The sequence below is a fragment of the Alosa pseudoharengus genome, unplaced genomic scaffold (assembly GCF_046254945.1).
Source record: "Alosa pseudoharengus isolate Yale_2024_CS ecotype anadromous, Long Island Sound unplaced genomic scaffold, YU_APseudo_1.1 YU_APseudo_1.1_scf_17, whole genome shotgun sequence".
Classification (NCBI taxonomy): Eukaryota; Metazoa; Chordata; class Actinopteri; order Clupeiformes; family Clupeidae; genus Alosa; species Alosa pseudoharengus.
In genome coordinates, this window is record NW_027468640.1 from 29,204,312 (window position 1) to 29,221,000 (window position 16,689).

General features: G+C 46.9%; 1 protein-coding gene across 1 annotated transcript in view; it reads right to left on the bottom strand.

Moving 5' to 3' along the window:
* The window catches only part of sema4f (sema domain, immunoglobulin domain (Ig), transmembrane domain (TM) and short cytoplasmic domain, (semaphorin) 4F), a 68,444-nt gene that overhangs the window by 50,124 nt on the left and 1,631 nt on the right, over positions 1-16,689 (bottom strand). The window lies entirely within an intron of this gene.

Genomic DNA, 16,689 nt, shown 5'->3' on the forward strand with positions numbered 1-16,689 from the left:
TGTGTGCGTGTTTCTGTGCATATTCTGTACATGCTATCTGTCATATTGCATGTAAGGTATGTGCTCATCTGCTCAGGTTGGCGCCACACATGTGGAAAAGCGGAGTTCCATGCACCTGCCGCACAGCAAAGGAGAGAGAGAGAGAGAGAGAGGAGGGGAAAGAGAGAGAGAAGGGGAAAGAGAGAGAGAGAAGGGGAAAGAGAGAGAGAGGAGGGGAAAGAGAGAGAGAGAAGGGGAAAGAGAGAGAGAGGAGAGGAAAGAGAAAGAAGGGGAAAGAGAGAGAGTAGGGGGGAAAAGAGAGAGAGGAAAGGAAAGAGAGAGAGAGAAGTAGAAAGAGAGAGAGATGGGACTGAGGGACTGTCCTGGAAGAGGGCAGCTGGTTGACACAAGGGGAGGGGGCAGCAGGGGGGATTGCAAGCCAGAGAAAATTGGGTCAAGAGATCCCCTAATCGTATCTAGAGGACATGAGATGATACTCCTCTTTTAATACTGTGTGTGTGTGTGTGTGTGTGTGTGTGTGCATGTAGGGGGGGTGGGGGGTGGGGGGTTTGATTGTGTGAGGAGGGCATGATGAATTGGGAAATACTTCTTTGTGACATTAACAAATACTATACGGTGTACATCTAGGGCACTACACTAAGTGGTGAATGGTATAAACAGTAGGGAAGGAGGGAGAGAGAGAAAGAGAGAAAGGAAAGAGACAGAGAAAGAGAAAGAGTGAAGGTCTGCTGTATTTTAACAGTGTTTCTGTCTGTTGCAAGTGATGGCACCCCAACTTGTTCACACCCAGTGAAGCTGCACACAGCAAGATTAATCACACTGAGCTCACTCTTGGCAACTTGTGGGTGAGACTGTGTGTGTGTGTGTGTGTGTGTGTGTGTGTGTGTGTGTGTGTGTGTGTGTGTGTGCGTATGTGCGTGTGTGTGTGTATGTATGTGTGTGTGTGTGTTTACACGTGTAAGACTATATAAGTTTACAGCTACGTTTTATGAGGCGTGTTTGGGTGTGTGTGGGTTGGCTGTAAAGTGTGTCCCTCTTGAGGTCTTTTTCATTGTGCAGTGACCGATTTTGTGAGTGGCAGGCTGTGTGATCTACGGGAGAACACACTACAAACAGGAGTCAGCTTTTGTCCACCCCTGAAACAACCTGTTACTTGGTGGCCTACTTAAGCTGAGGAAAGGTTCCGTGTGTTTGTGTGTGGTGATAGTGGTGTGTGTGTGTGTGTATGGGGGGGGGGGGGTGAGGGAGGGTGACAGTGTGTTGGAGGAGAAGGCTGATTATAAGAAAACGGTGTTTACTCTGCAGGTATTTCTGCACAGTTAGGGCTGTGTTGGGTTGGGCTTATCATCAGCCCATGATTGTGCTGAGGCAGAGCCACACTTCCACACTCACAATGCTGACACTGGGCCCAAATGACACACTTTCTTTTCCTCTCTCTCTCTCACACACACACACACACGCACACACACACACACACACACACACGCACACACACACACACACACGCACACACACGCATGGAAAACCCATTTCAACGCTGAATGGAGACAAGAAGAAGTAGAAGAAGAGTTATGTAACTATCAACAGTATACAGATAGATAGAGAGAGAGAGGGAGGGAGAAAGAGAGAGATAGACAGAGGGGTGTGGCGCACCTTTTGGTGAGCTGTCATAAGTTGTTATTGTGATCAGTAAGTGTAAGTCAGCTGTCAGCTCTACATGTTCCCACACACATGACACACACACACACACACACTCACACACACACACACCCAGAAGATAAACACAGACACGTGTTGTACTCTGTGTAACTCATGCTCCTCCAGAAGGCATCTCCACAGCATTAGAGCCGAGCACTCAACAAATGAGTCCACAAAGTTGGATTATCTCCCTGCCGCATACAGAAATAGTTTTCAGAAGGAAAGCAAGCGCCTATCGTTTATATCTACTTTATGGCCTATCAACAAAGATCAAACGCACTCACACACACACACACACACACACACACACACTCGCTCACACTGGCACACAGAACTAACAGTGCTGAGAGAGATTAATTCGTTGCCAAGCGTGATCGCCTGGTACGGAGCTCTGACGCAGTACAGTAACATCAACCGGGGCCAATGAGACAAGACCCAGAGCGATGGGGAGGGGGTGGGTGGGGGGTGGGGGTTTGGCTGGTGGAGGGGAGTGATGGAGGAAGGAAGGGGCAGAGGGTGGAGGTAAACAGTCTAATTCACATCAACAGTGAGGCCCATTCATGGAAAAATGATGCCAACCGCCTCCGTAACATGTTTAACGAACAGAAAACAATTAGCCCTGGCACGGGCATGCAAAACGCAAAGCAGAGGCACGGAGATCTGACTGCACCAGTCTCCAGCTCTGCAGACGACTGGACCCTAGCAGCTGCCATCGCTCCTGCATCAGGGGAGGAGGACACTATTCAAACTGCCCTTTTCAAAATGGACGGATCAATCCGCTGTGCTTGGCTAACTCGTGGCCGTCTGTCGGTGCGGGTCGTCAGTTTGACGAACAGCTCGGACGGAGCCCAGGCAGACTCGTGGGGGGGCGTTTATCACTCAGTGTGATTCTGCGTTATAAGCCCACCGCCACGAGCAGCCGTGTCCATCCCCCTCCAGGGCCCAACAGCTAGTCCATGGCAGATCATTTAATGCGTATCGACCCTGACGGCCGCGCGGGCCGAACCGACCATCTCTGTGCTTGTCTGTGGGAGCCACTGAGGTCAGTAAAGGCCACCAAAGCAACCGCAAGCACTGTAGAGCATAACATTACTGAGAAACGCACTAGAACATGCTGTACAACAGAAACATTTCCACTTCAAGGGGGGCGGGGGCTCTGACTGCATTGTGATGAGTTAAATACTATAATAGCTAAATGGGAGGTGTGTGTGTGTGTGTGGAGGGGAGGTAAGGGGGATTTTCAATAGACCTCGTTTCCTCCAGCAGCCCATTTCGAAGGACTCGACTCTCCAGTACTTCCCTCGGAGTAACAACCACCGGCTACTGCAAATGGGGATGCAGCAAATGGAAATAACAAAGGGGTGACTTTTTGAACCGCGCACTTAATGCCCTCCCTGTGCTGACTTAATGCAGGATGGAGGCTCACGCTGGGATGGAGAAGAAACATGGCGTCAGTGATTGCTCCAACGCAAAATAGGGGCTGCTCAGTTTCTGCACAGAATCAAATATGGACTGTACGGATAAAAAAAAAAAAACAACCTTCATGTCTTCTTCACCAAAAACACTGAGACACAACAAAAAATAGCTGAGGCAGCTATTTTGACTTCTGGTGTTACACGTCAGCCCTTATCACCCCGTATCTACTGTGAGCTGTAGGGATATAGTCCTTGAGAAGCTGAGTCATGCTTCATCCCCATATCCTCCTTATACAGGGTTGGGCATAGGCTCCAGCACAGCAAAAACAAGACTGGAGGCCAATGCTGGAGCTACCACACTCCCAACCGGCCATCCTATCAGTTTAACAGCAGAGAGAGGCTCATAAAACAGTAAAAAAAAACATCTGTCATATTTAACTGGGCCGTTTTCCTCTACATAAATTAGGCTTACTCCTGGACTAACACTGAGCATCAATGGAGAGTTCCGTTTAAAAAACACATTCACTACACTACACTAAATAAATGTCTTGGAAACTGCTACTCTGGCTATTTGTACAACTCCCTCAGACACTATAGCATGAAGCCTAGCAGAGGGCTGGTGGCGTGTCAGTGTGTTTATCACCACCGCTGCTGACACGTCCAGATCAACTTCAGGGAACTGTGCTGAACCAAACGCCCCCAACGGGATCTCAGTTTTGTTGAGCCGCGATTGTTTGGCCTGCCTGTTAACCCATATGGGGTTGGTGGGGGAATGGTTTCTTCCACAGACTCGGTGCTGTGCTGAGAAGATGTCATGACACGTAACCACAGTGACCTTTTGGGACCAGCAGACACATATTCACTCGTGTTGATCTGTAATCAACGTCATGGTAACATAAGGGACAGAAGGCATCTGTGCTTGCATATGTGGCATTTTGTGCATGTAGGCAGACCTTCTGGAGATGAGTCTCTCTCTCTCTCTCTCTCTCTGTGAGTAAATGAGCGAGTGAATGCATATGTGTGTGTGTGTGTGGGTGTGTGTGTGTGTGTGTGTGCGCGCGCGGGATAGAGATGGGGTGTAATGATACAAACCAGATTAAGACTGGGCACACAAACTTGATGCCACCATTCATTTCCACACAACATAGCCACACTAACATACAAAACCCAAACACCAACCAACAGCCATCGCTTGCCTCCACAAGAGAGCCTCTCAGGTTCCTCAGCCCTGTGGGTGTCCTTCATGTCCTGCCAGCCTGTCCTGACCACTTCAAACACAAACCGTCCACAGTGCCCGCGGCCTGGTGGTGTACCCACTCATCACAGCTACTGGAAGCTACTGCTGCTGCTCCTGCTCTTGCTCTTGTTAGCGTAGCGTGCTTCCTGTTAGCACATGTGGACGACCACACCGCCATCACACAGGCTCTCTCAACTGCCGACTGACTGACGGACTGAATGACCACACACGCAGCTGCGTGCTGGCCCATCTGGTGTGTGTAAGCTAATGCCCTCACCACAGGGCCCCTACCAGGGACCCAGCCACAGGAATTCAAGCTGTTTATAGGGCTGGAAATCCCTCAGTGAAATGCTAAGCGGCACAACATACGCTCATGTGCTTAATTGATCATGACAAAACAGAATCCTCTGGGCACGTTTACTTCTTTACCAATATAATATTCACATTTCACAATATATATGGTGAAATATAAAACTTCCATTCTATAAGGTGGCCAGGATGAGTACTTTAATCTCTTGTTCTGATTTCACAAGAGATAGCCTGTTCAGACAGATGGAGGAGGATGTCATATGAGATGACATTCAATGGGGAATGACAGCTGGCCAGATTACACAAGTAAGGGCCATAAAATGGCATTAGTCAACACGTTACTTTGCGGCAACCTTAGCATCACCATCATGCACACCCTGAAGGCAAATAATGATGGCCATAAATAATGAAGTGAAAAAATATAATGTCCGCAACACTACTTTTGACTCCCATATATTTAATGCACAACAGGCAACGTTTCGACCCTGCTGGGTCTTCTTCAGGCAAAAGTGGACCCAGCAGGGTCGAAACGTTGCCTGTTGTGCATTAAATATATGGGAGTCAAAAGCAGTGTTGCGGACATTATATTTTTCAATTGAATACGTTTTTCTTTTGTCCTGCACCTGCCAGAAGGTGGGATGTGCACACAATAACTGTTTGCATAAATAATGAAGTACCTCACCTGATGTCAGAGGAAGTATATGGTATCATGAGCAAACAAAAGAACAAACAAAGAGCAAAGAGTGCACACACTCAGATATACTCACAAACAGGAACAGTGATGAACATGCACACACACGCGCGCACGCACACACACACACACACACACACACACACACACACACACACACACACACACACACACACGCACACGCACACGCACGCACACGCACGCACACACACGCACACGCACACGCACACGCACACGCACGCACACGCATGCACACACACACAAACTAAGCCGAATGTACTCTTCAATAAAGAAATCCTCATTAGATAAAGTGGCTGATATCGCATGCCACTAGACGGCTATAAGCCAAAGCGTGTGTGTGCCTGCGTGCATGCGTGTGTGTAGGGGTTGGTGTGATAACTCTGTGGGCTTATGTGTGTTTTAGGGAGAGATAATGTGCCTGTGTGAGGGTCTGGTCAGACAGGACCAGACCTCCGTGCGAGGCAATCCTATTAGCGGCGGACGCCGGGCTGGCCCCGAATCACACATGATTACAGGCGGCTTTGGCTGACGTTTTGATCTAGTCCCGCTCGCTCGCCCCGTCTCATCTTTGTCCGGCCGGCCGGCCGCACGTCCCCAAACCTCCCCCCTACACGACCTTTCTGATGATGAACAGTCTCGGTCCACCACACTAATTTCTCCATCTCTCTGTCTATCTATCCATCATCTATCTGTCTCTCCCTCTAGATCTGTCTCTCTGCCTTTCAGTTCTCTCTTGATGTTAGTTACATTTTTCAACAATTTCTCCCCAACCAATCTCACCCCCCCACCCCCCCACCCCTGCCCAATTTTAAGCACTCTCAACATTTTTTGCCACTTTCCCTTCCTCTCTCATTTTTCGATAAGGCTCTTAGTTAATATGTGCTGTGTGTGATGTCATGGCGGCGGATCAAAGGGGACCGTGGCTTTATCAGCTTTCAGACTCCAATCTCGTCTCGTCTGGTCTCGTCTCGTCTTGTCGTCTCATCTGGTCTCCGGTGCTCGCCCCCCCCCTGCGCTCCATCAGGCCCGGGCCTCTGGGCTGCGCACCGCACCGCACTGCGCTTCAATTATGATAATGGAGGCCGTGTGTGTGCGTGTGTGTGTGTGTGTGTGTGTGTGATAATGCAGCTCCGCCGGAGAGGAGAGGAGAGAGACGCTCAGTGCTCGGAGAGTCTCAGACAAACACCATTACGGAGCTGGCATGGGAGTACATACACACACACACACACACACACACACACAATCATACTCCCACTCTCATACAGATGTGTGCCAGCACAGTGTCCACCCACATATAAGACACACACAAACAACAATATATACACAAATGCCCCCTCCACACACACACACACATACACCTCCCCCCTACACACACATATTGATCGTTATTTTGATATTCTGGGATTAATATTCTTTTATGTAACCCTCTCTGTCCCGCTGGCCCTAGTCCAAGATTAGCTACGATAAATCGATGCGGTGAAGTCATCTCAGAGCGACGTGTCTGCAGACCGGGTGCATCACAGTAGCATCTGGTGACCATCAGCACCGCAAGAGAAAAGAAAGAAAGAAGAAAACACACACACACACACCATCCGTTTTTTAGTCGTTCTTCTTATTTTTTATTCCCCCGTTTTTATATGGAAACCACACACAAGTGTGTGGGGCACAGACGGGGGGTGTGGGGTGGGGCGGGTTGGGGAGGGGCGGGGGTGTTATGGTGGCAGCAGCCCACAGAGGTCTGGCTTTCCACTCAGACTTCACTTACACATGGCCTTGCCTTGAGTGGCATCAGCAAGGGGGGTGTAGAGTGAACCAAATTTAGTGGAGAAAAGAAAAAAAAATAAAAGCCCACATACATTACATGCACGCAAAACACACACACACACACACACACAGAGGCGCGCGCACACACACACACACACACACACACAAGCACACAATACACATGTGCGTGCATACACACATGCATGTATACACATACATACACACGCACATACTATTACACACACATGCACGCACACACACACAAAAGCTCAGTGTTGGAAGACTGGAAGCCCTTCCCCATTTTTTTTCATGAGGCTGTCCTGATTTAATTACCACCTTCAGCCTCCAATTAGGCCGCGATGGTAAGGCGTGGGATGAAAGGGGGCGAGGGGGACCTAATCAGGGTTTGATTTTACCCCCCCCCCCCCTCCCCAACACACACACACACACAAACACACACATACACACACACACACACACCTTTTCTGTCCCAGCAGCCACACAGTTTCAATATATTTACAGCACGCCAGGCCTTTTCTTCTGCTCTTCACAGGGGAGAGTGTGTGCATGAGTCTCTGTGTGTGTGTGTGTGTGTGTGTGTGTGTGTGTGTGAGAGAGAGAGGGTATGTGTGAATGTGTCTGTGAGTTTGAGATCTGTATTTATTGTATGTCTGAGATGTGGGTGTATTTGAGATGTTTGTTGTGTGTGTGTGTGTGTGTGTGTGTGTGAGGGTGTGTGTCTGTGCACTTCTGTGTGTTTATATTGGAGAACTGTGTGTGTACTCAGGATGTGAGTAAGTGTGCTTGTGTGTGTGTGTGTGTGTGTGTGTGTGTGTGTGTGTGTGTGTGTGTGTGTGTGTGTGTGTGTGTGTGCGCGCGTGAGTGTGTTAGAATTGTGTCCACATGTGTGTATTCAGGATGCGTGTCCGTGTGTGTGTGTATACAGGATTTGTGTCAGTCAGTGTGTGCGTGTGTGTGTGTGTGTGTGTGTGTTTGTGTGTGTGTGTGCACGCGCATGGGCTGCACAGTTTTCCTTTGTTCTTTCCCAAGGCTGCTTCCTGCCATTAAGAGCTGAATGCTCTTTACAGTTTTTTTTTTGCCAAGCTTCCTTACTGGCACAGCCGAGCTTGGAGCTGACCCCAAAAAACGACAGAGCAAAACACATCCACATAGACAGAGAGAAAGAGAGGGACAGATAAAGAGAGGGACAGAGAGAAAGAGAGAGAGAGAGAGAGAGAGAGAGAGAGAGACAGAGAGAGGGGTGGCAAGAGAGCAAGAGAGGACAAAACTGATTGAGGGAAAAACCTGTCCCTTGAACACGGGCTGCTTCATTTACGGCCGCCTGGCCCCAGCTCAAGTAAACAGATCGATGCGTGCACACCCGAGTCTGCATGTGTGTGTGTGTGTGTGTGTGTGTGTGTGTGTGTCTGGGGATGGGGGGTGGGGTGGGATTCCTCTACCACCACGCCCCACTATCAGCACCATAATACTACCCCATCTCACTGCTCCCAGATCAATACTACACTACACACACTCTCACCAGCCGCTGTGTTCAGGCCTGTCTGCGCTGGCCCTGCCCCGGCTCTGGGTGAGAGAGGCGGCCGCGGCCGCCAGCCGGAGCTCCGGCCAATTCGCTCCGCTGAAGGGGCTCATTTTTCACCGACTGCGGGCCGAATCTAATATTCATGAGTGGGAGCAGCAGGTGATAAGGGCCACCAGCTGACCAGTTGGAAATGGATTTGTCCGCTGGCCGGTGGCAGGGAGATATGGACTGGTGCGGCGTGGCGTTCACTCTCTCTCTCTCTCTCTCTGTCTGTCTCTTTCTATCTCTCTCTCTCTCTCTCTCTCTGTGAAATGCACCACTAGAGCCAGGAGAATTTATTACCGGAGCCGGGACTGGGAAGAGAGGAGCGAATCGGGAGCCAGAAAACAGCACCTGACTGCACTGCAGCCTCGGCTTTTCCTCCATCCACCCTCCTTTTGCTCACTCATTCAAGTCAACAACGCCCCACCCCTCTGTCAGAATGTCCACATCTCTCTCTCTCTCTCTCTCTCACACACACATGCTCCACTGCTCTCTCGCCTACATGCTTCCTGTACTCAATCCTATTGATGATTTATTGGAGTGAGTGTTTGCACTGCACTGTCATTAAGCCAGGAGTCCGCGTCACTCAGGTTCACATAGAAACAGGGGAAGTAACCCTGCTCTCTTACAGGAATACTCTCTCTCACACACACACACATACACACACACACACACAGACACACTAACACACACAGTGAGACACACCCACCCTGATGGTTTGAGGAAGGGCTTTTATGGCCAGGTGTGTGTGTGTGTGTGTGCGTGTGTGTGTGCCCTGCCCCACCTACAGGAGCGCAGACGCTGAGTAGTGGCAGAGTTCCCCCAGCGTGTGACGGGCTGGCTCAGCAACACCACTTCCTTTCCCAACCAACCCGCTTATTTCCCCCTCAGTGGGGACCCCAGCCTGCTGTGTGTGTGTGTCTGCGTGTGTGTGTATGTGTGCGTGTGTGTGTGTGTGCATGTGTGTGTGTGTCTGCATGTGTGTGTGTGTGCGTCTACATGTGTGTGTGTGTGTGTGTGTGTGTGTCTGCATGTGTGTTTGTGTGTGTGTGTGTGTCAGTGGTGGGGGGGCACATGAGAACCTCTCCTCAAAGACTAGTTCTATGTCAACAACACAGGCATACTGGTGTGTGTCTGCTGTTAAACTGTCTGTCTCCTGTCCATGTCTTGCGTTTAGTGTCAATCAAAACACAGGGTCCTGGGGTCCAAAGGGTTCATATGACAACCTCTCTCTTGTAAGCAAACACTTCTCTCCCCGACTCATTCACACACCCAAACACACGCATCTCCAGTTCATGTTAGTTTACAGTATATGGTTCACTGCCCTCAGTGTTACCCAAAGCTTGCTAAACAATCCCCTGTCCTCAACAACTTTCACTTTGCTCACTTTGCTTTCTCTCTCTCTCTCTCTCTCTGCTCATTCATTTTCTTCCCTTAACCGGCGAGTAGGAGTAGCATCAATTCACTACGGCGAGGAATGCTGACTAAACAGCGGAGAGTGGGTCAGTCAGTAGTTTCGCTTTGGCACGGCCGCGTACACAGCATCGAGTGAGTGAGTGGGAGGGCTGGACTATCACGGCATTCCATCTTTAAATGCCACAGCCTTCAGCAATATGACAGAAGTGCCAGCTATGCCACTCGAGTGACGCCACTACTACCAGTGTGGCACACGGCACGGACAGCTTTAGAAGACACTATACAATGCCTTTCCGTGCCCACGCCACGCCAGGTAGGCACACGCCTTTTCTCCTCAGTTCAACAATAGTCTCTCGTGTGTGAATGGAAGACTGGGTGTCTAAGATCGTGACAGGAAGATCGGACACGTTGATATTTTACTGTAAAGGCTGTTGTACGCAGTCACGGGCGTTTGGAATGTGTATACAGGGCATCTGTAATGTCCCTCTGATATGTAGGCCTACACACACACACACACACAGACACACACACACACACAAACAGATAGCGAGAAAAACAGAGAGATACAGAGAGGCAGGGCATCACGACATGAGAATAATGAAAAGTGTCACACATGAGCTGCATTGCTAGGCATTGCACTAGACAGAAGAACTCTACAGTCGCACTGAGCCAACACCAGATGAAAAATGGTGTGTGTGTGTGTGTGTGTGTGTGTAGAACAGACACAGTGACAGAGAGAGAGGGAGAGAGAGACAGAGAAAGAGATATAAAGAGAGAGAGAACATGTGTATTTATGAGAAAACGACTGACACGATGACCCCTCGAACATCTACCCAAGTCTCCATTACATTACAGACATTAGAGATGCTGAGGGGACCACACATCCTTCAACTCCAACCCCGACTCCCACCACACCACCACCCCCACTCCGACACCCTCAGACAAACACTCAGAGCGTGCCTGTACACGGCCTCGCCGTCATTATAGATCACCCAGACCGTGCGCTGTCCAAGAGACAGACGGAGAGCAAACATCACTCCTGCCTCGGACACTATGCTCTCTCTCTGGCTCCAGCCATTCACCCGTTTTATACAATGATTGAACAGATGGCTCTCTGTGAAATGAATCAGCACTAAGGCAGACTAGTGAAGCTAAAGAGCACACGTGGCAAGGGCAGAAAATAGAAATAATGAATTCAGTATTGACATTGGTGAGATAGCAATACCCTTCATCTTTTTTAAACCAATTTCCTTATCTTTTTGAATAGATAGATAGATAGATAGATAGATACTTTATTGATCCTCAAGGGGAAACTCAAGATAAATATACTTTTAGGTCAGGTCTATTCAGATCCAAAGGTTGGTACATTGGAGAAGTGAATAACTACATGAATAGCATGGCCATGAAAAAGGAGAATACATCCCAACCCATTCTCTAAAGACTAAAAATGATTGCTGATGTGGTTAATGCCAGATCGGGTCTCAAGGTGAGATTTTGGGGGTCCAGCATGAATATGAATCCGTGGATGCTGACACTCCAAATCAATCTTGTGCATCTCTCCTATTGGGGCACAGCGACCTTTGACCCCCCAACCCTATTTGTCTGTCTCTTTCATGTCATCGTCTGGAGGTCAAGTCCAGCAGCTCCACCTCGCCTCCGCCAAACCCCCGACAGGAAGCTTACCTTGCCGTTTTTTTAATACCCTGTGGTTAAAATGAAGTCGTCCTTGAGAGAAGTTAATGCAATCAATGCAGTGCTTTGAAAGTATGACTCAAAAACCCATTTTATAATGTACATGTGGAATTAAAAATGTAATTTATTGTAGTCTCTCGGGGTTGCTGCTCCTGTTAAAAAATGAACGTAGCTCTTTAACGATAGCTAAGCCAAACCACAGGCTTAGAAAAAGCTCATTAATTCCTTTTAAGCGATGAGAAAATTCTAGAAGACGTCGTGGGGGGGGGGTGTGGAGGACTGCTTACTTGTAGACACTGTAAGCATAAACCCTAACCCCTGATGAAAAACTTCCCACAGGAGGCTAATGCAGAGTTGCTCAATGCGCTGTATTTAAGCTGTACTGCGTACATTACTGGTGGCCTTTTGCTTCTGACAATACATGGTTTCATAGAAAGGAGGGCCCAAACATTTGAGATATGTTTTTGTAAGGTTTTCTGCTGACTGGCAATGCTCAGTTTCCTATGTAGTGGGAGTGAGTGACCTTTAGGGAATGCCAGGTCTTGACCCGATATGTGTGTACTGAGGTGGTCTCCTCCCCACCCTATTGACTAAATCAGAAGCTCTGTCTTCTCAAGACACACACACACACACACACACACACACACACACACACACACACACAAACAAACACACAAACAAACACATCATACATGTCCCCTTGCATGCTTGCCCTTGAAGACTAAAATCCCTTCTCCAAGCACCATTACTCTTGTGGGAGAGCTACTCGTCTCTACGGCTGACTACGGATACTAACACAGTGATGCATTTGGCCAGAAAATGGAGTAATTAATGACAGCAAAGTGAGTGAGTGTGTGTGTGTGTGTATGAGAGAGAGAAAGAGAGAGAGAGAGAGAGAGAGAGAGAGAGAGAGAGAGAGAGAGACCATGGCACACTATCTCTGAAAACTAACACCAAAAATACCAGGCATGTGTGTAAAAGCCTACAGGCCAAAATCTGATCAAAATCCCTTCGAGAAGATGTCATGATGACTCACAACCTCATCAGAATTATCACTGCTGCAATTAACTCCAACAACTTGCTCTGGCCACTATCCGAGGAAAACCTCAACCAGAATCACACTGCTTTTACGCTGCTTCAAACACACATTTTCAGCCTTGTCTCACACACACAGCCTGACCGGGCAGTGTGTGTGTGTATGTGTGTGTGTGTGTGTGTGTGTGTGTGTGTGTGTGTGTGTGTGTGTGTGTGTTGCTCTGAGGACCCTTGGCTGTGAGAGAGTTCTCTACAAAGTAACTCCCCGTAATGTCACAACTCTCTGGGAGCCCGTTTCTTGGAGCCATTGTGTTTTTGGACGCTAATCGGGTTCATGTGAGAGTTATTAAGAGTCGCCGCTAACCGAGTGAAACTGAGTGGGGTAAAGAACTAGGGGTCAGGGCAGAGCTCTACACACACACACACACACACACACACACACACACACACACAGCTCAGACTTGTTTATGGAGCTATGGAAGTTTCCAGTGATGCCTGATTGCACTGCATGTGTTCAAGAGGTCATTACAAAAAGCTGCTGCAATCATGAAACCATGGCAATATTCAAAGGGCATCTGATTGGGGGGGGGGGGGGGGGGTTCATGATTGAGATTTCATTAAGACTTCCTCATTGTGTTCTCTGTGTAGCTCAAACACATAGCCTACAGGGATTAAAGTGAAAAAAAATCGTTTGACTGAACTTTTTTCAGGCCATAAGTCATACGTTCTTCATATATACCTATAGAGATAGCACCCCTTTTGCGGTCGCGACCTATTGGTTTTTAATGTACAAAAAGATGCAAACAGCAAAGTAAAGGGAGTATTCGCCTTATTCACACGACGGCCATTGTTTAAACCAAAACGAGGCTACAGGGTACACTTACTATATAATTAATGCCACCTACAGGCAGTGTTGGGCAAGTTACTTCAAAATCGTCAAAGTAATTTGTTACATTATAATATTACTGTCTCTGAATTGTAAGGCATTACACTACTATTGTATTACTTTTAAGTTACTTTTACCAGAATATCTAGAAATATGGATTTGGAATTCTAAATGCAGTTTATTATGCTCAATGCAGCTCATTGCACTTCTAATGGAGGGCGATGTGGTATAACATAATGACTAAGCTAGGCTTAAGGCTAACAACAGTAGAATGCAATAGGCGCAGTGATGGCTCACGATGCAATACAAGGAACAATCATAGCCAGAATTTTGTTAAAAGCAGACAAAAGGTCGAAGTCTGGTCAATTGTGATAGAAATGCTGTAACTTTAGGCTTAGGCCTACTCATTAAAATCAGCAGAGAGCCACTACCTGTATATTGTAACCCAAAACGTGTCAAGACAGGCTACACAGTGCCGCTGCTGGCCATTGTGGTGCCCTAACTGGTGAAATACAGTATTAACCCAAGTATGTCATCATATGGTCAACTATAAAGATGTAGGCTAATCTGCCTGTTCCCAGGGATGGGTAGTATTTCTGAAACATGTAATATGTAATTCAAATACAAAATAGTATTTTGTCATTTGTATTTTATTTGGTTGAAGGAAATGGCTCTGTATTTTGTATCAAAATACTTTATTGGTGTGTATTTTTGTATTTTAGAAATACTGCAAAATACTATATGTGAAACACACTAAAAAAAGTAGATACTACACACAGGTGTAATGAATAATTGGTAATTAGGCAACAATGGTTTATTTTTATCGCAATCAGCTAATGTGAGAACAGCTGTGTTCAAAGACACTAACAGCTTTTCAGTGACGGCTATTGTTGAAGCATCAGCTCTGGTCTGAAGCACTGGTGTGAAGTCGTACGCAAGTAAAGATGAGCAAGTTTACCTGTGCAAGTTCACATAAGGGCACCGACAAAGGCAACCATGTCCTATTGTCTCCATGCCAATCTTTAACAGAAAAAATGTCAGATATCTCAATGAACCACAATGACATCAATAGATGGTAAGGTGTTGAGTGTGTTTGAATTCCCTTCCTTGTAGCATCCATTTCTGCATTCTACAGTGGGGACAAGTTCACCTTGTTTAATTAAATAACAATTCTATTTCCTTATTAGCTGCATACTTGAGGTTGGAGATATTAAGGCATATCAAGTTTCTCACATACTGGAACTTCAAGATACATAGCCTTATGATTTTCTTATTCAGTTCTTTGAAATGACAGTAATAAGTAATACATAATACATTACGATTTTGAAGTAACTTGCCAAACACTGCCCCTGGCACTTTCATTTCTTTACACCATGGCTTGTTAGTTCTCCCCCATTTCCAACAGCTGCCCATCTCCATTTATTTTTTAGCTTTTGACACCTGCCTTCCTTTAGCAACAACGCATCCATGACAGCTAGTGGCCTTGCCAAATAGACGCAAATTACGCTAATATGCGAGGTTCTGGTAGGCATACTGGTTATGGTTTTGTGCTATAAATTAATAATATTTTATAGCAAAGTTTTAAGTTGACTATTTTGATTGCATGGTTATTTTTTGTCAACATACACTCACAACCTACTGTCGTTATAAGTGAGGCCTAAAGCAAAATAGGCTACAAGGCTGTCTGTGCGTCACAAACACGACTGACCCCCTTACTAAACAGTTCGCGATGAAGACAATATTATTATTATTTTATGTTAACACGCTGTCAAAACCTTCCGTTGCAAATTGTGAAAAACATTGTTGTACATGTCAGACGGGATAATACATTGCATACGGTTTATATTGCGTCGCTTTACACATAATGTTAGTTGCATTGATTAAAAACTGTAACAATAATAGTAGCCTACATGGGGTGGCATAGCAGGCTATCTGTTCAAGTCATAGGTGACACCCAAAATGAATGACCTCCCCTGACAAGAGTTCGCGATAGTAAGAAATTGTCTACATTGATGCACGGAAAGAACAGCCTAGGCCTACGCTTCTTCTCCGAATTCGCACATAGAGCTCACAATATCATATCCAAAAAAGTTAAACGGATTTGCCAACCTCATCAGCTGTCTCGATTGTGTCACTATAATCCAACTTTTAGACCGTTATTAGTCCTCCATATGTGTTCTTTTTTTTAAGCAAACGCCCCAGGCCAACGAGACAAGCGTGTAGCTACAACATAAACAAAGCGGAACTCATGGCTGAGGTAGGCTAGGCTATCTTCTTGAGCCGTCACTGATTGAGACACAGAAAGTTCTCAAGAACACTATTAGCAGCTAGGTCTTTAAACATTTATCATCACACACATTAATTCATCGGACCTAATATTTGTAGTTGCCTTAAAAAAAGGAAAAGAAAAGGTGATAGCCCCCCCCCCCCTCCTCCTATTTTTTTTCCTCATCGGATCTGCATCGATCTCAAATATGACATTTCTAAAATCAAATTGACGGAAATCCGTCCTACGACGGAGAACTTTAATCCTTGAGCCTATCTTATAGGAGGTGAACAGATGGAATTTGGCATTCATACATTTCTAAGCATATAGCCTACCAAAGCCTCCTCCAAGCATGACAAATCTTTCCGAAAAGAAAAGGCAGCACTAACCCATAGTAGACAACCCCCAACCACATCTTTTAGCCCAGATGTTTGATTCACAAGAGAGCATGAAAAGTCACATTCTGCATCTGTTTCTCAGGCGACATCTGCACGGACCGGGGGGGCTTAAAAGCGCGCTTGAAATGATTCGCATTGTCCAAATGAGCGGGATGTTCTCTAGTCTTTTTTTCATGCAAACAACTGTCAAGTCTTCCCCGCGTTATGCAATAGATACTGAGCAGGACGCCAAATGTATCAGTCGCGGGACGTTATCATTTTTTAAAGGGAATATCT